At 35.7% G+C, this 26,345-nt stretch overlaps 1 protein-coding gene across 2 annotated transcripts in view; it reads left to right on the plus strand.

Moving 5' to 3' along the window:
• Positions 1 to 1,118: 1,118 nt before the first annotated feature.
• LOC129746340 (uncharacterized) overlaps positions 1,119 to 26,345 on the plus strand; it is a 162,001-nt gene continuing 136,774 nt past the window's right edge. The window contains exon 1 of one of the 2 annotated variants that reach the window (XM_055739950.1): positions 1,119 to 2,529. The gene's annotated coding sequence lies outside the window, so the exon portion shown is untranslated. The remainder of the gene's footprint in view (positions 2,530 to 26,345) is intronic. The other variant, XM_055739951.1, reaches the window with a different exon arrangement.

A 26,345-nucleotide genomic window follows, 5' to 3' on the forward strand; every position in this document is an offset into this window, starting at 1 on the left:
GTCTAATTCCATTTCTAGTCTATCTACTTTATTCGATAAATCGTAATGTTTTTGTTGCCAGACGCTTACAGTGTTTTTCAACTTTTCGTTATCTATCTGCAATGCCATAATGATGATAAAACGACTTGGTCATTGAAACAAAACAAAAAGTTAAAATTACATTGAGTTTTATGTTCATTAAGTATGGAAGCGTTCTATTTTGAAAGTTGTAAAAGTCACTTGTTAATCAAATCATTTTTTCATGTAAAAACTTGGATATTCAGTATCCAATTTAAATTTACAAAAGTTAATAAAATTGTATAAGTTCTGTCGATTTTTGAAAATTTTGCATGGAGGTACCTTGTTTAAAGAGCGACTGGGGTCATTCTGCATAATCAATCAAAATCTTTAGTCAAATCATGCTTTTGAACCAATTTTTACTGAAAATCAGCTGAAAATTGTACAAAATTTGACCTAAGTTATAACCTAAGTTGGTATGGGAGCACTCCTTTTCTAAAGTCTTGAAGCTATTGAGTACAAACCATCCTTGGCTCAAAAAACCCTCAGATGCATGATTTTACTTCATTCAATGCAAATCATTCAACAGGTGTCCGAGTGTTCCGAATCGTATTTTGAAACTGCTCGAATTCGAACATTTCCAACTTTTCCAACGCTTCCCCTCCGGATGCAACAAAAAGGCGGCTTCAGCCGTAGTATTTTGCAACATAATCATGCCACATCTTTAAAAATTGTTTCACCACCTGACGAGTTGCCATGACTTGGCCGCCTCAACATGCAACAATCACGCAACAAACGCCGAACCGGCTTTTCCCAGTTGATAGGTTGTAGTAGGTTGTAGCCGCCATCAGCTGCTCACAACTTCGATGGATGGTCGTTTTCCCTTCTGTTGTTGTTATGATCGGGGTTTTCCCACCCACTCGGCTCGGCGCGTTTTGTTTTCCACCCCATTCGCTTGCTGGTATTGGTGCAGTCCACGTATCCTTTCTCTCGTTGGAAATTGAGAAAGAAAATTAATGCGAGAGAAAGGACTTCTCTCACGAGAAATAAGGACAGTTTTTTCGAGCAGCTAGAAGTCCTTTCGAGCGCTTTCCCGTTTCCGTCAGATTGGAGAAAATTTCACTTGCGTTCGGACGGTATGTCGCCGCCGTCGGTCCGGAAAATCGGTCGGAAAGTTGTTACGGGAGTGGATTCGGGTCTTTCGGTGTTGAAAGAATAGTTGGGGGTGTTGTGGATAGTTGAAAGTGAAGTGATTTGAGGAATTTGATTCGATTTTGAAGGCTTCGATCAGAAGTCACTTTGGAGGAAGTGTTCCTACGGAGTAACAATGTTGATGAAGGATATGGGCAGCTAGCAGCTGGGCTAGTGGTGGCCTGCGAGCCTCTGTGTGGGTGTAGTTCGTGTGAAATTCGAGCAGTTTGCGTAGGGAGAGTTTGTAAGGGTGAGAGTTTCCGGTTTCACTCTCTCGTTGGTTGGTAGAAGACTCCCTTAAGGTTCTGAGGGCTCCATCACAGTTAAGGACCAAGCATGTTGATCCCTTCGTTGTGGGATTGCTCTCGTCGTTGATTCCGTCCAAACGGGAGATTGTTGGTGTTTTTCCCCCTCGTTCTCATGCAACCGCACCGGGCCACGGCGATGAAAAGTCAAGCTCGTCCGCTCGTTTTAGGTTCCGGTCTCGCAATCGCCGTCGTCGGTGGCCGCCTTCAGTCTTTGGCGGATATTCGGTCGAACGCGTCGCGACGTCCTGCTCCTGTTCGTCGGCGAATTCGCACGCTGCCAGCCAGAGTTGGTTTGTTGGTGTTTTCCGAGCGTTTCTCGTGACACCTCGTGAAGCAAAACACAACGAGACGATTTTGCGACGACGACGACTACGAAGATCATCTTCGCGCTATTTTCGAAACCTACACGAGACACCGGAGTGCATCTGGAGTGTGTGATAATCGGAGATTGACCGTGGCACAAAAGTTATGGGCCGTTTCGGCTAAAATGACGTTTGCTTTCGTCACCGAACGGAGCATCTTTCTCGAATCTAATAAAAGAACCTAGAGAGGGTAGGGGCTAAAGTGCGAATATTCAAATAATCACTTGAGACGAATAAGGGGAAGGTTGGCAACTAAAAGTCAAACCAAAACTTAAGTTGTAAGACCTAGACAAACACGCGTTAACCTTTTCCAACAAAGTCACAAAGAAGCCGAAAGGTTCAAACAAATTTAGAAGCTAGAGAAAACATCGTGGGACAATCTGGGACTGTCTCAAAAACTAACCGAAAAAAACTAGTGAAGAGAGAAAACAACAAGGAAAAAAAGTCTTAAAGAGTGGGGTGCAAGTGGGGATTTATCGATTCGACGTCCTTTCCTCGAAGAAGAGGGGCTTTAAACGATCTCTTTAAAGTGTTGACGGTTGAGTCCCGGCACAAGTGTATTTGCTCGCTCTGACCTCGACGCAGAAGAAGACGACGCGAAAAATTTCGAGCAGCATCAAGCAGTGAGGCATCAAGTGAGGGTGAGGAAAATTCTTCCCTCTAAGATAAATGTGAGTGTTGGGATGTTTCCTTCCAACTTTTTTTTCTTCAACCAACTTCTATCTAATATTCAAGCAGCTAAATTTCCGGACCGCGACTCCAGGGGTTGGGTTTTAAGTTCGTTCCATGTGTTTGCCTACTCTCAATCCGGGCCTTCAAGATTGTTCCTCAAGTGAAAAGCAACGCGACTGCGGGTCGAGGAGGAAATTGATTAATTAATGCAGTTTGCCCCGTGCGGCAAAACTGTGTCAAGTAGGGGGTGGTGGAAATTCAGAAATTGCATCAACCCTCGCACCCCAATTCTAAACGCACCCCTTCGTTCAAAAGAAATTGTGAAGCTGGGGTGAAAGCAGTTGGTTCTTCTCCGTTATGTTGCCGTGGTGAATTCTTATGAATGAGTATGTGATAGATCGATTCGCCGCCGCCGAATAATTGAAAAATGATGTGGCTGGTAATGGTGTAAATTTGGATCGGTATCGAATTTCCGTTCACCGTGCTCTCACTCTCTGATACGTCTGTTTACACCGAAACTTCAAAGGAATCTGCTATGAAAGCTGGCAGTTGGTGGTTGCTGCTTCAGGGTTGTTTGGTCCTACACTTATTGAATGAAACTTTTGTAGGTTTCCGTAGGCTAGGAGTGGTTTTTGTGTGTACAAGTACAAGTTCTGGGAAGCGAAATCTTTGAGAGAGCTGTTCCTCTTGCTTGCCTCCTACCACCAGCTGGTGTTGCCGGATGCTGTGCGCGTGATTTGTGTCACATTTGTAGCATCTGATATCGATCGGGACGAGAGTGTGTTTTTTGCTGGAATTGAATGTAAGTGTATCGATATTTTTTTAATTGAATGTGTTTGATTTTCGATGGAATCATTACGTTAGGTTAATATTTGATTATTTAATGTGAACAAAGCTGATAAAATTTTGATGAAAAATGGGCACGTGAATTTACTCTTGTTTTACAGCAAAATTTCTTTTGTGTTCTTAAGGAAAAGTGCGTTTAGAACGCCTATGCGTACAATGGGTATAGATAAACATCCGTATGAAGTATAATTATTGTATTTGATTTGTTTTGCGGTGCTATTTTAATGAACCTTTTTCCAGTGAATTACACAATTGCATAACCACAGGGGCTAAGGAACTTTACTTTCAGTACTTTTTCGGTAGTAGTTTTTACACACTTCAACCTTTCAGCTTAATAAAATTTTATATAATTTTTGTTAAAATTGTACCACAAAGAACTGAGACATTTCATTACCAACCTTACTTGGGTATTTTTTTAAATTTTCTATCATAAAAGGACTATAATCGATACAAAAAGAATAAGTTGAAATATCTCAGTTCTTTGTGGTACAATTTTACCAATAATAAAAAGACAATATAGCCATGCGATAGGTTGCAGTGTGTAACAACTACAACCGAAAAAGTACTGAAGGTAAAGTTTCATAGCCCCTCTGGTTATGCAATTTAAAAAAAATTGCCAAACAAAATTTTTCAGCGAAAAGTTTTTTCGTTGTACAAAAGTCGCTTTTTAATCATAAAACTTTGCTTCTGTAATTTTTCAGCGAAAAAAAAATGAAATTTTAGTGGGTAATTTCCTCTGTAAGATATTTAGAAAACAGGAAAAGGAGATCAGTAATCCAAATCTCTCCCTCAGTTTCGCCTGGACTACTCTCCAAACCACTATGTGAATATGATTCGGAACCAAATATTTGAAGAAATCTAAACATTTTGCAATCTATCGCAAAAAAAATTGTTGAAATCGATCATTATTTGATAAAATCGCATGTATTTCAAATTAAGTGTTTCGGTCGGAGCGGTCGAATGTTTCGACAGTTATGAATACCATCCTTAAAAATGTTATCACATGTTTGAAGCTTAAAAACTTTATTTATCTTAACTGTTATGTGGTCTTTGGATAAAATATTTGTCATAGTTTAAATTTCAAGATAAACCGTATTAAAAAATTGATCCAAAGGGACCAAAGCTATTGACGAAAAAAAGTTTTTTCATGTTCCTCCCTAACAAAATGTTTCAAAATCCCATACAAACTTCAGGCTCGTTGGGCGACCCCTTCACATGGCCCGATCTGGCCCAAATTCGACATGGGACCTTTTACTATGACTCCCTGAAATGTTTACCCGTTGCAGTCCCGGAGTTTCTGAACCCGAAAGAAACATGCATTGAAAAAAAGGGTGTTGATCAGCTACGAAATGCTCAAAAAAAAGTTCACCTAGTGTCCGAGAAAGCTGAAGTAAGAAGCTATAGGTTGTACATAAGGTTTATTTTTTTAATTTTTAAGATCATGACCACAAATAAATTTAAGAAATAGTTAGTGGAAAAGACCGTATTTTTGAATCAATTGTTTAAGTCACACCAGAAAACTTTTGAATAGTGAATTAGAAAGTTGACTTAATTTGGCACATTTTTGCATTTTTAGATTTCTAAAATACAAAACACAGAATTTTGGACGAGTTTTCAAACTTTCGTCAATTTGCATTTTCTCAGATTTTCCAAGACTTAAACTATGCACTGGATGAGTATAATAACGCAAGATTTACGTAAATCATTTATATCCACCAGAATGGTAATTTCATACCTACTCTAGTGGTTACAATACATAAGCGCTGTCTGAAAAAATATATTTGAGCTTCATTACCAGGTTTCCAAAACTATAAATTATGTAAAAATCGGTTGAGAAACAAGAGAGATATAGCGGTTTTAAGCGAGGAGTGTAAAATTGACACTCAATGTCTGATTAGGGTCCATAATAAAAGTAAAGATGCAAAATTTAAGATTTCAAGAATTTATTGAGGGTCCTCGAAAAACTTTATTTCATAAGTGTCATGTTGGCACTCAAGAGCGCTTTAGGGTTAATTTAATGCACACTTGCTAAACAGGCTTTCAAATAAAAATTGAACGCAATTTAAGTTATTCAAGGTTGCCGAAGTCACAGAAAAATTTGTTATTTCACAGAATTTTGAGCAAATTGTTTTCAAAAAATCTGTGCTACAGAAGACTTCACAAATTTTTATAAATTTGCCCGTACATATTTCTAAAATTATGATTTTTCATCCCAATAATTATAATTATTTTGAAATTCCAACTTTGAATCGGAAGTACCGTCAAAAGGCGCATCGTGCGATAGCAGGATTAGGTAAGGACAAGATACTTTCAGAAAAAATCGGGAAATTCAAAAAAAGCGGAACATTATAAAAATTTCAAAAAATCTAGAAAAAGATTGTCCTCCAAAATCGATTCAGATATGATAAATCGATCTTATCCATTTTTAACAAGGAAGAAAAAATTTTGTTTCGAAAAAGACAAGAAAAACAAGAGGTTTCAAGGATTTATACCCTTCTATTTGAAATTCAGACAAAAATTCCGAATAAGTCAAACTAATTTTAAGTACCAATATCGACTAAATGCGCAACAAATGGCACTTATCGACATTGAATCGGTTATTTATATTTGTATCTACATGTATAACTCGGCTTAGCGAGAAAAAGAATCCAGAAGATCGATAGTTCGAATCGGAAATTTTAAATCGCTTTTTTTCATGCCAAAGAATCGATCTAGAATATCGAAAATCTGAGTAGAAAAGATCGATCTTCCATTGACCAATCCTAGACAATTCCTATGTGTAGGAATACATATGTTTATGTTGCTTCAGCTAGAATAGTTCATAGAAAGTTATAAAAATATGGATAAATGAAATTTGTTTAAAAAATGCAATTTTCAAGAAAACTCCCATCTTTGTATACTGTGAACACTTAAGACGAAAATATTGTTGTTCAAAACAAGGTTGCCGAAATCATAGAAAAATCTGTCATTTCACAGAATTTTAAGCAAATTTTCATCACACAATCTGTGTCACAGAAAACAGAATTTTGGGAATATTCACAGCTTTCAAATCTTTTAGAAATTTTATACGTGTTTTGATTTTTTATATCAATATAAATTTCGGATTATTAACTATCGATTAGAAAAATTTGATAAGTAAGGTTAATTGATATTGCACAAGTAAAATGTAAAAAGGACCCAATTTCTATAAATTTTCAATCAAACTTAAGGAAATAGCGTAACAGAAAACCATGCTAGAAATTTTGGGTAAATAAAAAAAAAGTCATTTTTTTTTAAATCAAATTTTTTTTCAGAAACCTTGCTTCAGAGTCATTTAAAACCCGAAATTTGAAGAAAGTTTTTATAGTGCGAGGCAGCCGTTTTCGATCATCTAACAAGTTTATTTAATTTAATTCGTCAATCTTTTTTTTGATTGAAAATGTTTCTTCGCTCGGTAGTCCTGTTCAATTTTATCCGTAATTAGACTGTTTTCCTAAGTTTTACATTCAAGGTATTCTGCTAGGATTTCGGAGAAACATCTAGAGCCATCATCATTTGGAAGCAACCTAAAGAATATTTTCTCCAATCGAAAATTTGAACATCGCTTGAACACTAAACTTAACCAGGTTGTTATGGTGAAGCTAAGATAAGCTTGTAAGATTGTCCGTTTTTACCCGGGCTTGTCCGGATATTTGACACAAAATTAGGAAAAAGTTCGTTCCGGCCCGTTTTCCCGGATTTTGTAGAAAAAAAAACCTGTATTTTGCACAGATTTGTTCACTTTTTTCCAAAATTGAACAAAGAAAACTTAAATTGAGTAATTATAAAACGTTTATCTTTTGAGCAAATTAAATCTTATTAATCAGGAACAGTTTTTCGGAAGCCTAGAATACGATTTAAAATTGTATGATGAATGTTTTGATGAAAAAATATGTTTCCAAGTGTATCCTTTTTTGTTTGTATTAAAGAGTTCTTCCTTGGTTTAGGGTTGAAAATTTTGAAATCAGGTTTAAGATAAAATTGCTCGGATTTGCCCGGTCTGGAAAGTGTTCTGGCAACCTTAAAAGCTAAGAACTTAACAAGACATTCAATCTTGTCTTATATAAAAATTTGAAAAAAATGCTGCTTATTTTGAGAAACAAAATCACAAAAATAAAATTCTGTTTGAATGACATTATATTTTCTGTGTTGAACCAATGAATTTAATTTGATGCTAAATTTAGGTTTTTCCAGTGTAAGTCAGTGAAACTTCATAGAAGTGTTATCTATTTAATTTTTTTTATCCTTATTGGTGAATGTAATGTTCTTTTAGTAAGAACATTTCTAGTTTTGGAAATCATAAACGTTTAAAGAAAGGAGTTAAAAATGATCCAAGTGAAATTTTATGAGAAGCGTTTTCATTCTGCACGGATCAATTATTTTGAAGTGGTAGAAAAGGAAGAATAGGGATATTTTAAGAGAAAAAAGCGGGGCGACGAGACATTTTCTGAAAAAGCGACACATGTCCTGCTTTTCGGGACGGATAGAAACCCTAGGTTAAATGCAACATTTGTGTACCACAACATTTCTTTAATTTTTATTTCAAGTTAATGCAATAAACTTTTCATTTTATGATTAATTATATAGTTTACTACACCTTGAGATTGTTTTTAAAAGTTTTTGATTCTCATAGAAAATTTAAAAAAATCGAGCAATAGATGTACAGATTTTAACTTTTTTCGATGCCGTAAAAAACTTTACCCAGTACGACAGATTGGCTTAATGATATCACCTGCAAACTGTTGCTGTAAACATATTTTTCGGTTCATAGCCAATTTTTTTTATTAATATTTTTCTAATAAAGTCATCAGTCTGGGCTAAAATATGTACATCAAAATTCAAATCAACAATCCACCTTTCAAATCTCGTTTCCATATTCTGGAATATGATAGTTTAGCGTCACGCGTTTGGTCATTTCTGAATTTTATCCATCCAATCATTAATTTTTATGATTTTAGCTAGGAAAATTTTATGTAGTATTTTTTACCCCTAAATGTATGCAGCACTCATATGCTTTTTCTTCAAAAAAATTTTAGACAGAATAAAATATATATATATAAAAAAAAAACTAGAAATTTTCAAACGTTTTCATTAAATTATTCATTAAAACAACGTTTTTTGCAACTTACCTCTTTTTCTTAGTAATGTGATAATCGCAAGATTTTGTAAACCTAACCTTTCATTTCATGATTTTTTAAATTTTTCTTGAAAAAAATTTCAAAAGCGCGCAATGATGACTACAAGAAGGGAAAAATTCTGAAAAAAAATAAGAAAGAATTTGTTTTTCTTCATATTTCTACAGATGTAAGCAATTTTTTTTTATTAAGAGGCACTTATCTGCATTATTTAAAAAATGTGTCGATAGCATGGTAATATAGCATTAAAAATAATATTACTTTCATTGGGAAACATGTACTTTGTATATATGATAAAAAAAAATCAAAAACACACTTTGGAGCACATATACCAAGTTAGGATGCTACTGTTGTATGATGTTGCAAATTTTAAACAATTAATAAAAGGTCATTATATCAGTAGATTGAGTCGATTTGGGGTCGTATTTAAATTTCTCAATCGCTGGGGTTTAAAAATCATGGTTTTGTTTCAAAACTCATCCATGAGTGAATTTGAACTTTTATATTTGTTTAAAAAAAATGAATATTTTGTTTTGGAAAATCAACTTTATTGAACTGGGTCTTCAAGCTCTTCAAGTTTTTAACCTGCATGGATTAAGAACCTTGAATTTAAGATGATTGAATAAATAAATTGTTTGTCGTTACAAAAATTTTGATCAAACTCAAACTCAGAGAATTTCTCCTAAAAAACAAATTGTCTTTTTAGTTTTTTTTATCGTTGATTTTCAATTAATTTTTTATTTTTGAAGTTACACATACACTACATTAAACTTTTCAAAATGAGATCATCAGTGCCAATAGGGTATACGTTAAGATTTTCAGATTGCAAAGTTTTATCTGGGTTTGCCCGATATTTAAAATAAAATTTGGGGACAGTCCGGCCCGGCCCGTTTGCCAGGATTAGATTGATAAAAGCCCGGATTTTGCCTGGATTTATTAACTTTATGTGGCAAATCAAACAGAAAAAATACAAATTGTTTTGATTTTTTTTATTTTTGCCTCGATATATTTTAAGCAAGTTTTGCAATAAAATTCATGAAAGGTTTTTTGGAAGGCTATGGTACGTGTGAAAATTGTTACTTCCGGATTGTGGTAACAATAAAGCTCAATTTCCGAATTTTTAACACACCTTTATTCGTTCGAAGTTCGGCGAGTTTTAAATTCCTACGGTACAAATTTAATTAGATTCCAATCTTATCTGGATTACCTTTTCTAGCTTACGTTTAGTGGCCTTTTCCTTTCTAGCTCCTGTCTAGATTCTTGTTGTAGCCTCCGCTAGTCACTTCACCTTCAATCATTTTCTAATAAATTAACAATTCTTAACTTTCTCATTACTTTCTCACCTCTGATAAGCTACAGCAATGTAGCATTCGTGTACTTCCAAGGGAACTGTGCCTCCACTATCCGATTGCGCAATTTGTCTAAGATTTAATATCTTCGGTTAAATATGCACATACTTCATTAAATTACACTGGCCTACCTTACTAAATTCAGAACAAACTCTTAGCATCAATCAAAACAATCCGCTATTGTACAGAGAACTTCCTAAGCTGCAATCCGCTTTGAAAACAATTGATATTTTGTTTACGTTCTACTATTCTCCCGCCTATTCGATAATTCTCACTTTTCACGCCTTCTCACGCCTAGCAGTATCTCGATGCGAGAACTGTCATCAAAACCGAAGTGTGTTCAATGCCATCGGTACTGTAGGCTCGTTCATTGACACTCCCCCCCAGTTTGTTGACTCCGTCTCTGAGCCTGCAAACTCTTCCTTAATTTGCTCATCTAGTGCCACAAGCTTATCAACTGATTTCGCGTACACGCCTTCACCCATCGTGATTGTTTCGGTGCACACCTGCCCTTCTCGAATAGCACGTCCATTTGGCCAGCAGTTCTTTGGAAGCTGGAAATTGACGATCGTCATATCGGGTTCGGTCAATAGCTTAAACCCGTCGGAACTGCTCAACAACCAGTGGTTTGGTTTGAGCGTAGGTACGGCATCGTTCTCGATCGGAACATTGGTGAGCGGCCATGAATTTGTGTTGACTTCGACCTCGACCAAGACATTCCTGAATTCTTCCATCTTCGGGCGATGTGGTACCTGTAACTCCGCTAAGATGCGCTTGATGGATTGCAGAGATTGTTTCCGGCTCCCCCCCATATGGGGAGCTGCCGGAGGACTGAAACACCAGGCGGTGGTCGTTGATACACATTCTTCAGCCATCTTGTGGTCATCGATGATAACGAAGTTGGTTTCCCTATTGCTGTAGCTGTATAAGTTTGAAGTTAAAGAGCCAGCTAATTTTTTGTAGACCCCACGGATAGGACATACCAGAGGACCCCCCTTACTCTTCTCAACTCTACCCCCTATAGCCACTTCCATTTTTTTCAAATAATCGGTACCGGCATGTGCGAACGGTCGGGCCAATGTGGCTGGTTGATAGATCGGTGCGACATTTATAGCGGAAGGCGGACAGGCGGTTGTCATCGATTCACCATTCGGCAATTGCACGACACGATCAAGCTCCTCTTCAGGGTCCCTAACTGTTTTGTGGTCGCAGGAGGCAATGTGATACGTGTAGTGTACCATACTTAGCGATTCTTCCGTCGACGCCCCGCCGTAGATCGTCCATCCTAAATCAGTCTTAACGGCGATCGGCTGACAAGGCTTGCCTTCTCGACTTTCCCTCACAAGCGTCATGTTTGCATGTTGCACACCGATCAGTAGACGAGGCTGGACATTGCTGTACGACTCCAGGGGAATCCCTTGCAGATAGGAGTTTTCTGCCTGGAGTTGTTTCGCGTCGAGGGTCTGAGACGGTAATTGAAGTCCGCTCACTGTTCGTACGTCCGCTAGATGGATTCGCTCTCCCTTTAGGCTGGAAACTCCGAAGCTGACACTCTGGCTGTTATCTTCGATACGATGTGTGCCTCCAGTCCACTTGAGACTCAAAGGACGTGATTCTCCTGTCAGGTTCAATTCATCCGCAAGATCTTGGTCTATAAGTGTCACCGAAGACCCGTCATCCAAGAAGGCATAGCACTGGATCACAATCCCGTTCCCATATACCACGACCGGAACGTAACGGAAAAGACTTGTGCTGGACCTCGACCGATGAGTGTTGCATGACCGCTCTTCCCGTGGCGCGGGGACAGGCATCTGGATCACAGTCGACTCTGCGTTCAGCTCTTTGTGTAACAACGGGTGGTGTATGAAGGTGCATCCGTTGACTCCGCAGTTCTGGGATCGACATCCTCCTCTATGATGCTTTAGGCAATTTTGACACACGTTAGCTTCACGTATCGTCGCCCACCGTCCATCATACGACAGCTCCTGGAATCGCTTGCATTTTGCAAGAGTTGCGCAAGTTCCCATGCAGACAATGCACGCTGCGATATAAGGTTTCCTCACGCCAGTTGTCGATGTTCTGCTACATTCAGCGTGAGCATTCACGAAAGCAGCTCTCCTGCGCGGCTCCTGGGTCGGATGCAGTTCTTTGGTTTGACGCGGCCTCGAAACCAAGCAAGCATCTTCTCCGATGCTGTAGATCCATTCGCTGAAGGTCACCAAGTTGACCTTGCGAAGACTTCTGGTATGTCTCGCCCACTGTAGTTGCATTGGTCCGGGAAGTTTGCCAACTAGATCGTTCAGCAACGAAGAATCTCGCTTCAGCTCTTTCTGTCCACAAGCGTCGATGGTTACGGTTAGATTCTGCACCTCAAGAGCGAAGTCGACGATTTTGTTCATCGATTCAGAGTCGATAGCAGGTATGGAAAGAACCTGATCCTTCAGCGATTGAATTATGAACCGCGGCTGTCCAAATTTCAACTTTAACGCCTCGATAGCCCTATTCACTGTCCTTGGGTGTAAAAGGAAACTTCGTACTGCGGCAAACGCAGCTCCCTTCAAACAGCTTCTAAGTCGCAGCATATTCTCGTCTTCTGTGTATCCGCACATCCGAGTCGTGCTCTCGTACGTGGAGAAAAACATCGGCCATTCTTGGGGATTCCCTGAAAACATGGGCAGGTCCTTCGCGACGACATGGCGGGCGGCGAGTTGATTGCGCGTCAGGCTACGGTTAGACCGGTTGCTGGTGGCATTCTTCCGTTTGCTTTCACCTTTCTTCGCTAGCGAAGAACGCCCTTTGAGGTTGAACGTGGAATCGTTGTTTCCTTCTTTTTCATCTTCAGTAGAGTCATCGCTGCTGTCCACTTCCGTTTCCTTTTCGGAGCCATCGCTGTAATCTTCTCCATCTACTTCCTCTTTTTCGTCATCGGAGCACTCTTCTTCTTCATCCGCACTAGAATCTTCTTCATCTTCTTGGAGCCTTCTGCCAGCGGCGCCTAACCAGTTTTGCACCTTGGTGTCTGCGTCCACTTCTCCTTCATCAGCTTCTTCTTCGTCCTCCAGATCAACCAACTCTTCGAGAATGCTAAAGTGTTTCTCCATCAACTTCTTTTTCTCTTCTAGCAATTCCTGCTCTTCTTCAAGTTTCTGTAATTGCAGCTCCAGATGTGCTTTCGCTGACCTTCTCGATCCTGCTGACGCCACTGATGCTGCTTTCGATGGTTTAGTGGTACTAACTGTTTTCCTCGGCTGAGGATCTTCCATCTGTTTCATCGTAGATGAAGCCTTGGCCTTCTTTCCGTCGCTGGTTTTCTCCGGTATCGACTTTTCGACCTTCCTTCCTTCTCTCCTGCCAGCCTTCGTAGCACCCGTCTTCTTCTTTTTCTTCGCCTGGCACTGTTCACAGTTCCACCTTTTATTCTCCACACTTTGGTCCACACCCACACAGCTAAAGTGGTTCCATCCATCACAATCGTCGCACTGAACCATCCGGCTATTATCGACCGACTTACAGGTCCGACAACTGTGACCGACATTCACGACCGTTTTCGCGGAGGAAGTATGGCTAATATCATTGGAAGTTATTTTGTTGGCTATAGGGTAATGTTTTTCTGAAGAGGGATTCTTTTTATTTTTGGTCGTACCTGGTTTCGGATTGCCGTTCTCCGAATTAGGGCCAAGAGCAACGGACTTGAGTTGAGAAGGGGTATCACTTTTCGCCTTAGGGGTACTACTAGCTAAGCTCTTACCTTTTTGGGCAGCGGTGGCTGCGGTACTGGCTGAATCAGACATCTCCGTAAACGAATTTAAAATGTGAAAATTGTTACTTCCGGATTGTGGTAACAATAAAGCTCAATTTCCGAATTTTTAACACACCTTTATTCGTTCGAAGTTCGGCGAGTTTTAAATTCCTACGGTACAAATTTAATTAGATTCCAATCTTATCTGGATTACCTTTTCTAGCTTACGTTTAGTGGCCTTTTCCTTTCTAGCTCCTGTCTAGATTCTTGTTGTAGCCTCCGCTAGTCACTTCACCTTCAATCATTTTCTAATAAATTAACAATTCTTAACTTTCTCATTACTTTCTCACCTCTGCAATGTAGCATTCGTGTACTTCCAAGGGAACTGTGCCTCCACTATCCGATTGCGCAATTTGTCTAAGATTTAATATCTTCGGTTAAATATGCACATACTTCATTAAATTACACTGGCCTACCTTACTAAATTCAGAACAAACTCTTAGCATCAATCAAAACAATCCGCTATTGTACAGAGAACTTCCTAAGCTGCAATCCGCTTTGAAAACAATTGATATTTTGTTTACGTTCTACTATTCTCCCGCCTATTCGATAATTCTCACTTTTCACGCCTTCTCACGCCTAGCAGTATCTCGATGCGAGAACTGTCATCAAAACCGAAGTGTGTTCAATGCCATCGGTACTGTAGGCTCGTTCATTGACAGTACGATTTCCAATGTGCCGATTTGTTTTGATGAAAACAAAATTCTATTTTTTTTCTCTTGATTTTTGTTGAGTTATTTCTGGGTTTTGATCAAATTTGTGTGGATATTGCCCGGAATTTTTTGTCGTCAATTTTGAAATCAAATGCCTGGATTTTGCCAGGTTATTGTATAAAATCGCCCGAATTTGTCCGGAACCAAAAGTCCCATTGAACAGGTACGAAAAAGCTTACACAGCCCTACCATTGATCTGATGTACGTTTTTTGCAGCTCAAAATTTAAGTTCTTATTGATACTTTCAAGTTCCAAAACAAGTCTCAATGACCTTCTGTTCAGCTTCCAGCGGCCTTTTGATTCAGCTTCCAAAAACTTGTAAAATGATCAAAAAATTCTCTCTCTATCTCAATTTCACCCTAGCCATAACTTCATATCACCTTCTCTTGATTATTTACTATGTTCAGTACATGGGGTCGCCATGATGTGACGCGTCGGATTCCAAACCCGACAAATTGCGGTTTGCCGATATATATTCAATTTGCTAATCGCTTGCCTTTTTCTTAAATTTCCTACATATAGGGAAGAGAAGGGCATAATGGCCACCTTAAGAAGGACATCTATTGAAACATAGAAAACAGCCAAAATGTGTGAATTACATTGTTGTTTCGACTAAAAAAGACTATTTCCCAATTGGCTGAAACTTGAAAAAGTGGATAAAAACGTTTAAAAATGCATTTCTTTGCCGATGATTTTGCTACTGTCAACAGTTTGCGAAACAGAAGTTCTAAATCATGAGTGTTGCAAAATTGCATTCAGATACATATCGTAGCGTTTTTTTTTTATTGAAATTGTTTGGTGTTTAAATTCTTTGTCGTTTTTCACTTATACATTATGTTTTCGAAAAAATTTTTTTTTATCAAATTCTATGTATTAACCACTTTAAAAAAAAGTTTTATCAAGGTGGACTTGCTCAATCTGATACAATTTGAGCAATTTATCATGCAGCAAATTTTGTAATTAAGCACTTTTTATTGACTTTGGGAATTCCCGGGATTTTTAAGCGCTTCCCGAGATTCGGGAATTCCCGAATTATTTTTATTACCGGGAATTCTCGGGTAGGACACTCTAGCTGTTTTGGACAGTTGAATAAGCGTCTTTCTTTGGTGCCTGATAATTGAGTCAATGTGGATATATTTTATTTTTCGATAACTTTAGGATTATAAAGTGTCTCTTTTTTATGGAAGAAACAAAAGAAATATATAACTTTTAAATTTACCTTGGTGGATATTTGTGAAAAAAATGACCTTAGTTTTTAACTCAATTTTTAACTCAGTTGAAAAAATTTGAGCAAATCGTGTTCCTAATCGACCTTAGCGTTCCAATCAAAAATCCTATCCATCCAGCATCTCTCACAGAACACCAACTTATCACCACCGGCAATTACTCGCCAATTCAGAACAGATTTTCCGCAAATCCCAAACCTATTATCATCCTCGTCTTGCGGCCGGCCGACGCTGGCCAAAGTTGAAGAAAAAGCTCATCATCTAATTTTTCATCCTTTTCTACGCCACCCTTCCTAGTCCTTTTCCATCTACTCATATACCTACCGATGTATTTTATCCGAGAATCCTGAGGATCCTCTTAGGACCTTTGCTAGGAGACGATGATGATAACTGGGAAGTACGAAGAACCGTCACTACTTGTTGGTTTCGTTGCTGCCAGGGATGTTCCGGAATGTTGCCACCACGCCATGATGGCCACGGAAGGAAAAAGATGCCCCGGGCGGATCTCGCTTTACGGAGAGAAAGCCGGGAAAAGAGACGACGTAAAATAGAACTTGGTCGCAGCGATAAATCTTGCTCATCTTGGTCGGTCGGTTGGGTTTTTGCGCGGCCCGTCGTTCGTCCTCCGGTATTTTTCTGAGTGTTATTTTTTCCCATCATTTGCTGCCACCCACGACAAGTGTGATGCAATTTCCACACTTTGGGAAAGCTTGGCAAGTTGATGGAGGTCAGGACTATATATCCGGGGCAAAGCAAAGATCCCACGCTCGATCTCCTCTCATAGACCTGACTGCCGGTGACGTTTATGTTGTGTGCATGCGATACGGAAAATAAGATACTTATACCCTTAGATTATGATGGCAGTTTTTTGTACCGCAGCGGAAAATATGATAGTAGATATAGGAAGTAATTTATTTAAACTATACGCTGATCACCACACAAGATTCCCCAAAAATAATTGTTATAAATTGAATTCTAGCAAATTCTGTTGTTTAACCATTGTTAATTATAATATTTTGATCGATACAATTTTAAATAATAGTGGAATTGTGGAAATAATATACATTTGTACCTCTCGATTGTCGAGTGGTTAGCATGGCAAGACGTTAATCGCTAGCCCACTGGTGGCATGAGTTCGATTCCCATTTTGGTACTGGGTGTTAAATAAACGTTAATTAAGTTGTCTTCATCATTTATTCAGTCTGTAAAAGCCTAAATCGACTAAGACGGTGTATGTCTTTTCAATATACATTTTGTTTCAACTACTGGTTAAATATAAATATTCCAATTGATGAAAGTGTATCTGAAATTTCACTGGATATCTCGAGTTCCAAATAAGTCAAATTTCTTTTTCTTTGGACTAAAGGGTCAACGTAACTTTGGGTAGAAATGTCCGTGCAAAATTTCAGTCTTTGCTCGCATTTTCATATGCTTAACTCAAATCTTAGCTAGAATTTACGAAAGGATTGCATTGATGTTTGAGAACCCTGTTTAAATTGCATTTTTATCGTAAATCAACTTTCTGACCTCATGTTATCATCTTCAAAATTTTATATAAAAATCAAAATCAAAGAACTTCAGAATTTTATTGAAGTTCTTTGATTTCCATCAGCTGATTTGACTTAGAAATAACAGAAATAAAGTAAAACTTGAAAAAATACGCAATCGCAAATAAATAACCTGAAACCAACTTGAAGAACAAAAATGAATATTGATGGATCACCTTTACTTATTTAATCACCATTACTTATATTTTATGTTAATTTTAGTGCCTACATCCAGGGGCAAAAATAACCGTAATATTTTATTTGTTTTATATTTTGATTTTGCAGCGAAAGCTGAAAACAAAAATCTTCTGAGTTGAGCTTGAAAAAAATGATATTTTTTGTTTTATTTATTTTTTCGATTACAGAGGATCGAGACACTGCTATAACCATTTTTGAATAACCCTAAGAACAGTGATCTAAAGAATGTTTTATTGAAATGTGCTGACATTTTACGCAGTTTTGATCAATTGCCTTTCTCATTTTCCTAAAAAAATCATTTTTGAAGTGTACTTCATCGTGTGCCACATTTTAAGACATGGCACATACCTTTTTGCAGTGTATTCAAACAGCATTTCTCATGATATGAAATTTCGCTTTTTTTATGCTCCAAATATTTTTTTTAAATACTCAAATTTCCTATCGATTGATCCAGTAATGTTGAAAAAGTTTCTCGGCGATTTCAGTCTCAAAAAATAAAAACACGATATTTATTTACTACATCCGACGTTTCGGCATGATTCTTTGATAAAGGCAAATTTCCTTCATAAAGTTAAAACAAACAGGCCGTAACTTTGGATGTAGTAAATAAACATCATTTTATGATTTTTTGAGACTGAAATTGCCTAAAAACTTTTTCCACATTTTTTTTGTTGAATTTTTCATATTACATTATGTTACTCATTATCTGTCACTTGAAATGCATTTGATTATTTGCATAAAATTTTATGATTACCTTTTCAATAACACTTTTTGATATTTATCAAAATGCTTCAAATCTGAAAAAAGAAAAAAAAAATACATTAAAAATATTCCGTAAATTCGGTTTCACAGTAACTTTAAATCATAGGGTTATGATATCCAAGTTTCATAAAAAATCATTGACCCTTCTCAATTTACGTGTAGAGCTATAGCATTTTTTATTTCTTCCTTTATCTCGTTTTTTCAAATTAAAACGCGTATTTCCAAAGTCTTTTAATAAATTTTAAAACTTAGATTGTTTTGTTGATTTATTTTACAATTTTCACTCCAAGCTTTGGAGTTTCTGAAGTAAAACGAATCTTTTTAACTATTCGAATTGAAACTTTTCGCATTGAAAAATTCCTGGTTTGATGGTAAAAGAACAAAAAATTTAATTCAAAATTGTGTAATTTAATTACATTTTGTTGCTTTTTTCATCAACGGTTTAAATCTGGCTTTAGGAAAACATTCATAATTTTATTTATTTTAACGTTGATCAATAAAAGTTTTTTTCGCCAATAATTTGTAACATTTGATTGTAAGCCAATGTTTAGTAGTAGGTTCATTTTATCAAAATTTTGATTTGTTCTTTTTTTTCTTTTTATTTACCGATATTTGAGTAAAAACTTTTCTTTTTTCGTTTTGGATCTTTTGATTTACACTTTTCTTGAGACTCAAGTTTTTACTATCCAAGCTTCTTCTGTTTGAAGATTTTAATGAATTAAATCCTGTTTCTGACTTACCGATACTGAGTGTAGGATCAAATTATGAGTTTTAGTTCTGCAAAGTTAACCTTTTTTATTTCCTTAATTCTGTTTTGTTTTTATGCATCTGAGAATGAAAGGAAGAAGAGGAGTTTTTCGAACGTTTCCTAATCTTCCAATTGTTTTCCGTGGTGTTACTTTATATATGTTTTGAAATATTTTATCGTTTTCTGTTTAACTATTTGGAAAATTGTCTTTTTTTTTAACAGTATCCTGTACAGTGTTCTAACAATACCCGAGCATTTGTTTTCAAAGTCTCGTATTTTAAGTTTCCAGAAAGCGATCGTGATTTTTTTGTTGAGTTGGAAATTTCTGTTTGATTTTGCAAAGAAAGCGAATAAATTCGGGCTTTTTCAAAAATATCCGGGAGAATCCGGGCAATCTGGCGGGATGAGCAATAACATCCAAGTAGAATTTTACTGGTGCCACTTTAACCGACCAAATTAAATATTTCATGACGCAAAATTTTTCAATAATTGAAATAGATCTTTCACATTCGATGGAAATTCGATTCCTAGACTTCAGGACATTCCAAATTTTTATTGTACTCGATACCTCAAAAAGGCATAGTTGCGCTATCAAAACATTTTTTAAGCGGTGGCTAATCAAGGTATCATTAAGATTTCAGTGAAACCTACACTTGGTATCCATATGATAAAAAAGAGACCTAAATTTTGTCGCAATAAGTTGGTGCAAACTGGTCACTCTCCTTTGTTTACATTTTGCTGATTCAGCGATACTGTAGATCATGAGTGGCCATTATTTTTAACAAGCGGGCTAAATTTCAAAAATGAGATTATCTGGCGGATCAAAAAAACAAATTGTTCTGGAGTTTTGAAAGAGAACAAATAATAACATGTTTTTGAAAACGCTATAAAATTAAACACTTGCCTAGGTCACATCAGATTGCCCGGTTTGAATACAAAATTTGGGAAAAGTCCGGTCCTGTCCGATAAAAAAAGCCCAAATTTTGCAAAACGAGTTTTTTTAGCAAGTTTTATTAAAAAAATCATAAAGGTTTTGTGGAAGCCTGAAATACGATTCAAAATCTGATATGTTTTGATGAAAAAAATATGTTTCAAGTTTTTTCTTAATGTTTATTGAGTAATTCCTGGGTTTTGATTTTTTTTTAATTTCCTTGGGATTTGGCCAGGTTTTTAAATAAAATATCCTTGATTTGTCCGGCCCGGATACATACTGAAAAATTCTGGAAACCTAAGTATAGATTCGTCTTTAAAAGTTATTTCTGTTACTTGCATATTTTTACAAATTTTGGTTTATTCGAAAAATAGTATAAATATGAAATGAACTATCCCTCCCAACTTATGCATGCACCTACGTCATTTTTTTCAAGGCATTTAAAATCCCTTCAGTTTATTCATTCCAGAAATGTCAAGTGTTGTGACTACAATGTACATTATGTTAATTTTATGGTCTCCAAATTTAAAAAAAATAACCGCCCAATTTCCAAAGTTTACAAGTCCACAGTTCTTTTTAGAAAAATTTGTTACACAAAAGTAAGAAAAATTCACTAAATGGAATTGTTGAAAAAAGTAACGTTAACCAGCTTTTGACATTTAGAAGAATAATTTTTTCAACGATTTCTAGAACATCAACCTCAACTTAAACCAACATTTTTAAAATTTTCTAGTATCTCGATTTGACTGTGTATTGGGAAAGCCTTCTATAAACAGAATGAATACGAGTTTGATTCTTTTATAACCATTGCACCATTTTTAAGTGTAAATTTTGCTTGAAAAATTCGTTCCTCTGAGAGATTTGAGTTTTTCATAATTGACGTACATAAATACAGAGCAAGACTCCAATTAAAATATATTTGAATTTTGATCGATTTTCATAAATATACCCTTTTCTGTTAAGGTTCAGCAACCAATAATCAATTGGAAAAAATCACTGAGCAAACTTTCAATATTTTGATGAATGGATGAACAAAGTTTTTGAAATAGAATTAATGTAACGAATGGTTGAAGTTGTTGTTAAAGTATAATTTTAGTTATAATGTTCATATGATTTAGTGATTTTTCAGGATTTTTAATCCTTTTATATACCATTCTACTATTCTTTCTGATTCTGCCATCTAAACTCCTTGGTATTAAAACTAGAGCCCCCTTGAATGCGTGTCATACCAAATGATATGTAGTCACCAAAATCCAATAGGAAAACATTGGAAAATGTGTGATGAAATTTACAGATAATGTGTCAAATACCGTACAATTTTGATAATTTAAAAATTGTATTTGTTATTTTTTATTCAGTGACGGTAACCTTTTTTGTTAAATTATATGAGACCCTCAGAACCAAAGGGATACAACTGAAAAAAATAAAGATTTAGTAAATTATGCTAAACGATTCTTTATGTTTCAAATTATTTTTAAGTGAAAATTACAAATGCTTAAAAAATGTATGAAAAATGACCAAACTCAACAATTTAAAAGCGTGTTTTCTCGAAATTAGTTTTTATACACTTTTACCCCATTGGTTTATATCACTTCAAAAAGTTTTTCAGATCTTTGTTTTGAATTTAGCTAGTGTAGTTTTAGATATATTTATCCAAATGATATATTCAGACCAAGAAAAACGTTCAATTCTTAGAATAGATATAGTTTTTCCCAAAAGTGCTTCGCGAGCCACAAACAGTTGGCCACATGTGGCCCGCGGGCCATGGTTTGGCCACCCATGCTGTAGATAGTACTGCATAGTTTGTCAATTGACGGATGAAGGTCAGAACTACACCCACAAAAAAATACTCAAAAATCTTCAAAAACAACCCAAAACAGACAGCTGAACATTTTCGCATTTTTTTGGGTCATACTGTTATGTCAATATTAATATTATACCATTTTTTTCTAAAAGTAGAATCTTCACTTAACGGGAAAAGATACGAACAAAGTTTAGAAAAATAATTAGGTAATTTACTTAGCTGAAAACCCTCATTCCACTCATTAATGTTTGGGAAGCAGCATTCGAATTTCAACGTTACTCCAATCACTTATTTTCAAGTCTTGTCCATTGATCTGGTTTTCTTAATACGAAACACCCGCACCCAAATTTTCAAGGGTATTTATCGTTTATATTACTTAGTTTAGAAACATATAATTTTACTTGCCAAAATCAAAATAAGGAGCCAACTTATTTTTAAATGAAAAAATCGGTAAAAAAGTTTAATAAAAAATGGTTTGAGTAATTTATTTAAACCACTTTTTCATTAAACTTTTTTCCCGATTCATCAAAGTATTTGAAATAATTGTTCAAGTTTCATGAAATTTTTTACCCAACTCAAAGATTTCTGTGCCTGTAATTCCATTCTTTCTTCCTCAATCTCCAAAGAAAAACTGTTGAAACTGCCTCATTAGTATTACAGCAGCGTCCAATCCATAACAATTGGTATCTGTTCGGGTCGTTATCGTCTTTTGGCTAATAGTTTTTTTGTTTCGTTCATCTTTTCGCTGCTTCGGTATGATTATGGTAACAGGGAAAACATCCTGTCCGAGGGCTATGTTCAAACAAGGAAAACAAAACACGCACTCATACACATACACCGATAGGCTAACACCCACTTCATTGATATGCACCTTATGGTGCGACTTGATTGTATTTATATTATTTTAACTAGTTTATCGTGCTCTTGCCAGTCTACCAACCGAGAAGGAGAAGAAGAAGTTGGCACGCGTGGCTAACCAAATGTTCTCAATGATAATCCGACGCGAATAAAAAAGGGGGAAGGATGAGGACGATGGGTTGGTTTTGCTTTTGACTTTGTGCCTTCCGTTTTCGTTTTTTTTTTTTGGTGGATGGACTAGGGTTAGGTGCCATATATTCGATCGAATATTTGAACGTGTTTCATACACAATTATTTGTCCTTGCTATGAACGTTTCGTCGAACGAGAACTTTTCATTCGCTTTTCCTCGAGCCTAATCGGTGAAAGCGATAAACAGAATGCAAAACAGCCTCCGGTGAACAGAAACGATTTCCACCAACCAGAAGTGGGAAAGCAAGCAAAAGCAAAAGCACCAGTTGATCGACAAATAAGGGGAAAAGAGAGGACGAAGCGAGTCCTACCTTTCTACATTGAGTTTAATGTATTCTGGAACCGTTTCATTGGGAACAGTTTCTGTTTTTGTAATGACTTTTCATTAATATGGCATTTTTTCCTTTCATCTTTTAAGTCCTGGAGCATTGTTTCAATGCTATGTTAATGAGTATGATACACCCTCTAATAAGAATTGAAAAAAAATTCTTTATACTGCAAGAAATTTTATAAATTCAAGCGTGCCGTCAGTTATGTAACGTAAACTTGCCGTTCTCTGACCTTTTTTTTGAATTTCTAAGAATCTCTCAATCCATAATGAGTTTCACAACTGGAAATTTTAGCTGAGTTGTTTCAACATGTTTCATATAATAATACCACTGACCACACTGACATGACACTTAGAACAAAAATTCAACCATTTTCTGTCTAATTTTTTGTCGTCAGATTTTGTAGGTTCGCAATACCGACGGCAGGTGGCGAACCTGAAAAATTTGACAAAAAATGCCCTGTAGGAAAAACGGTCCTGTTTAGTCCGATTTTATCGTAGAAATTGCGTGTTTTATTTTTTAAGTTGGGTGGCATTTCCTGGGATAGTATTTCTTCAAATCGATCGATGCGCACTCTGGAATTGACATTGCGTACTGTTGGAAAAATTATCCAGAAAACGAAATCGAGTGTCCAGTCAGTATGGTCAGTGATAATACTTTATAATCAAAGAACATTAAAAATATAACTTTTCTTATACTGTGGTTAAATTAAAGGGAATCTTTCGATTGTTTCGATTCAGCGATTAAGCGAATTTTTAGATTGAAAAAAACTATTGGTACCGTCAACTTTATAGTTTTTCATTTATTTGTGATGTCATAACGCAAAAAGCACCAATTGCAGTAATTTTTGGATTTGTTCGAATTAAATTTTACATTTTTTCTGTCAAAAATGTTTTTAAAGAAAAAGCATAAGGGTGCTGCATACATTTAGGGGTAAAAAATACTACCAAAAATCCTATTAATTGAAATCATTTAAATAACTATTTGGATGGATGAAAATTTCAAATTAACAAACGTGTGACGCAAAACAATCGTATTTTATTATATGGAAACGAGGTTAAAAAGTGGATCTTTGGTTTGCATTTGAATGCAGTTTAGCCCAGACTGGTAACTAAACTTTAAAAATATTTATTCAAAACAAAATTGGAGATTGTTCGAAAAACATGTTTTACCCAACAGTGTTATTGGATGCAAGCAGCATTTAGTTTGTAGGTGATATCAATAAGACAATCCGACATACTGGGTAAAGTTTTTAACGGCATCGAAAAATGTAAAAATCTACTGCTCGATTTTTTAAATTTTCTATGAAAATCAAAAACTTTTAAAAACTATCTCACGATGTGAGAAACTATGTCATCATTATTTTGTTATCAATAAATATTAGAAATGTTTTTATGATTATTCAAGACCTCTTCCTTCTTCCAATGGGGAAATGAGAAGGGAGCTGGTAAGGGCTTCCATATTTTTTAAATTTTCATATTAAAATATAACGTTCAATGGCCTTGTAGTGAACAATAACATTTTCAACCGGTGCTGTGTTTGTTTTAAAAAATTTAAGTTATGTACACCCTTCACTTAACCCAAAATCACCCCTATTTGACAAATTTAGAACAGTGTTCCAAAAATTGGAATAACTTATGCCATTTTAAACCGGTTCTAAAAAATAGCACTGTTCCTAAGCGAATCATAATTACTGGAAAAGAATTTTGTAATGTGTTGATATTAGTTCCTCTATGACAATTTTATGTGGTGTTGTATGTATGCACAGCAAATTTTATTTTGCTGGAAATCAGCAAAATTTTGCTGGATTTTGTCACGCTGGTTTTCCAGCTAAATTTCCAGAAATTTTGATTGCTGGAAAATCAAGCAAACTAAATTACTGGAAATCCAGCAATGTCAATTGCTGGAAACCAGCATTTTTTTCATAAAACAACAGGAATTTTTAAATAAAAAATGGTAGTTATAATATGTAATTTCAAAAAAATTGCTTGGTCATTTTTCTTGAGTGACATTAATTAAAATGTTTATTACAAAATAAGATAATATACGCCAGTGGGTTGGCCACTTTTCACCAAGTATGGGACATCATGCTCCATCTGAAATAAAAGTAAACATTATTAGTTTCTTTAACGAAATACTTTATCTCTTCTAAAAAATATACCTTTGGTTTAAATGCTTCATCGTTGAAATATGGCATCAAACATTTCGCGCACAGCAAAACATAATGAGCAAAAATAAAACAAATTCGAGTTTAGCAGATCGATTTTTGCTTTTTTAGCAATGAAGATCAAGTGCTGGAAAAATCGGCAAGATTGAAGACTTTTCCAGCCATTTTTTTTGTTGGAAATCGAGGCAAAAATTTACTGTGTGTCAATTTCATATAAAACTTAAACATTAAATTATTTTCCAGCAATCATGTGTAAAAATTTTTAAATCGATATTTTCAATATTAAAAGAGATACCGTAATCCGGGGTAATATTGATCACTTTTTTCAATATTTTTCGATTATTTTTTCTGTTAAGAAGAATGTGACATGTTTCATATTTTTAAAACCAGTACTGGACTCCTATGAACGTAAAACATGGTTGCAGAAATTTATTTGACTACATTAGATTTGATTTAAAAATCGATTTCGTCGCTATTCAGGAATTGATGCTTTGGGGTTACATTTGATCAGTCTCCATTTTGACGGTTTTAACGAGTTTTCTTGATCATTAAGGATACAAAACACTTTCAAGATTGTTTACTAATTCTATTTTAACAATTTCACCTTGCTTTTCAACGTTTTCTTTCGAAAACATCTATCTTCGAAAAAAACAATGCTGCTGCATACATCTAGGGGCAAAAATAATAATAATTGCTTAATAGCTTTAGCTTCAAAATACAAATGAAATTTTTCCTTCATACATTCCTCTAGGCTCTCCCACTATTTCATTTGATAGGATTCCTATCCATTTGTGCAATAAGGGCTTAATCTTGGAAAATCTCCATCCTTTTCAAATATCAAAAATTTATCATTAAATGACTATAAAAATAGCACTATTGCTTTACATATACAAAGAATAAAAGTTGTTCTTTCACATTCAACCACCCGTTTGCTTCTAAATACTTTTTGATATCATCAGGAGAGCTGTTTGTTTGCGAGTCTTGGAAAAAATAGATATTTTAGGATATTGAAATTACATTTTAACTAACAGAAAACAACTTCCAATACAAACCATATTTTGTCTATTTGATACTCAATTAAAAGGCTTTCAAACGTAGAAAACAGATTTCAAAAATTCAACTATAGATTATAATGTGTTATTTTATTGATTGATTGTTATGTGATTGATGATGATAATGTGGAAAAATTCATTGA

This window comes from Uranotaenia lowii, chromosome 2 (genome assembly GCF_029784155.1).
Source record: "Uranotaenia lowii strain MFRU-FL chromosome 2, ASM2978415v1, whole genome shotgun sequence".
NCBI lineage: Eukaryota > Metazoa > Arthropoda > Insecta > Diptera > Culicidae > Uranotaenia > Uranotaenia lowii.